Here is a 2520-nt window from a genome sequence, read left to right as displayed (position 1 = left end):
CAGGGAAGGGTAGGGGCTGGTCCCCCCCCAAAATCCTTTTTTTTTTTTTTTTTTTGTGCTTCACAAAATCCACAGAATGAAAAGGTACAACATCGGCCAAGGATTATGACCTGGAACTAAATATACATCAGAAAATCTACTTGGCAAATAGCTATCATTATGTATTTTCAGTAAGAAATAAGTTATTCACAGAAAAAAGAGAATTTTATATAAAGCATTCTTCCTAAACAGAACACCAACTTTAGTGCACTTTCTTTTTACATCTGACACCGCAGAACTAAAACCACAAGTCCCAACTGAAGTACCCATCTTGAGTTTAAGTACACTTATAAATTCATGTATTTGGATTTTCAGCTCTGCTAGCTAATGTCACATATACATTTGAAACGAGTGATTTGGTCATTCCTTGCATGCAAAAGATAGGATCTACAAAGATATAGGGCAGGAGACAAACAAAACCAGCATAGCTCACACACAACGCCATTATAACCATAGTGCAATGGGAATTTGCAAGGGACACTTTCCCTATCACTGATTGTCCCATTTTCCCTTGCTGTGACGAAAGCGTTTTCAGTCTTTTCTGTAAGTGGCCCATTGCTAGATGTAGAGAAGATTCTTTTCTCTCCTTCCCAAACGAATCTGTGAGTAGCAGAAGTCACCAAGATCTCTCCTTGGTGAGGGACGGCAGCCATGAAGCTCCTGGTATCTTGGGAGGGGCAGGGCCAGGCTGGTCCAGGTGGCACCTGAGAAGGTGGCAGTCAAGTCCCATCCTTGTCAGGAAAGGAATTGCTCTGGGATGTGGTGGAGGCCCTGGGCCCGAGCCTCCGGTCAGTGGTGAGCAATGTGCACAGGGTGGCCATGGCCAGCAGGTTTCTGGAGCCCTCCTCCATGACCAGCTGGCCCCATGTGCTCACTGCTCCTGGTATGGGGACTAGGAAAGGCAGGGATCAAGGCATCACATATAACCCCGATAGTGTGAATTATACTATTACACATATTTTTACTTCTATCACCCAGCTTTGTACTCAGGGTCCAGAACTAAAAAAGAAAAAAAAAAGTGCATTTAATTCCAAAAGACAAGTTTCTGTTTAGCATTTATTGGGAGCCCACTGCTGCCAGGCACTGAACTGGGTGTCTGCAGGATGCAGTCACGGGGCACCTCACAATAGCCCTGTGAGGTAGGAGACACTCTCACTGTACACTCCAGACAACTGAGGCTCCGGGACCCACCCCACACACATTCCTACTAAGGTAGTGCCCTTAAGGACCGAAGTCAGCTCTTTTAACTCTGCATCAATCCAACCTGTGGCTCTGGATTTTAAAAGATAAAAATGTTTGGTCCCAATCCATATGGATCCATCAGGTAAGTTTCTGGGTTTCTTGCTTCCTACCCCCACCCCCATATCTTTTTTGAAGTTTGGAAAACTATACTGTGATACGATTAACATTGGTGCACAGTTTGGAGTTTGGCAAACTAGCAGATGTGTTCTGGGACGTTCGGAGCCCCCCTCATCCAGGTTTCTGGTACACAGTGAGAGTGAGGTTTACTGACAATGCCCTCAACAGCTTCTGGCTCGCTTCTCTTCCCATCTCCCCATGTGCCTCAGGCTGCCAGTGATGCTGGGATTTGAACCCATTTTCAAGCAGCGAGGAAGAGGTCATTGCAGCAATCAAACAGGCAAAAGGAAAATGGAGGGCGATAATCCTCATCCAATGGCTAGTCAGCAGACATACAATCCTTAAAGAGTTTTTCTCAACCAAAAATCCTTAGTTCTTCCTCCCTCTGGGGTGCACAACTTAGATCTGACCCAGGAAAGCAAGGGCTTTCTGTGGTCTGGGAGGGACAGCACCTGGGCAGCTCTATGGGGCCACCCACGGGGCTGCCACAGGACATCAGAGGTAATCTTTCCTAAGAACATTATCTTAAAGTGAAGGACACTGTGGTTCAGCGTGAAGTGAACTCTCAAAATCTCATGTGACCAGCAATCCCAAAGAAAGGTGAAGAAATCTGGCGAAGTATACTAGAGTCCTCAAATCACAAGTGTATGTCAACAAGCAGGACCCAAATTAGCCCTATTTTAACAAGGAACTTGAAATGTAGTTCTCTTTGGTGATTGGGAAACCCTAAGGGCCCCAGGTCTGTCCTGTGTACTTCTGACAATTTCCTCCCATTAGCATGCACTCTGGGCTCCTTCGAGATGGAGTCCAACGCCTGTTCTAGGACAGAGAGAGGACTCTCCAGGTCTACGCCACAAGCTTCTAGTGCAGGCGAAGGCTGCCCAGCTTATGACCTTCTTGCTCCTCTCAACATGGCCTGCTACATGCTCACCATGTCAAAATCATGTGATTGGGGATACCATTTCACCAAGGATCCAGGACAGACAATCAAGAGATTTTAAAGGAAAGCTCAACACCCTCCCACTTTGTCCCTCTGCCTGATGAGAACATGCTTTGTGTGGCTGCCATAATCACTTCTTCTAGAGGCTTTTTCTTCAGTCAGAGCTGACCCAGGGCCTCCCC

This window comes from Tupaia chinensis, unplaced genomic scaffold, assembly GCF_000334495.1.
Source record: "Tupaia chinensis unplaced genomic scaffold, TupChi_1.0 Scaffold000101_1, whole genome shotgun sequence".
NCBI lineage: Eukaryota > Metazoa > Chordata > Mammalia > Scandentia > Tupaiidae > Tupaia > Tupaia belangeri.
This window is presented reverse-complemented; position numbering follows the sequence as displayed.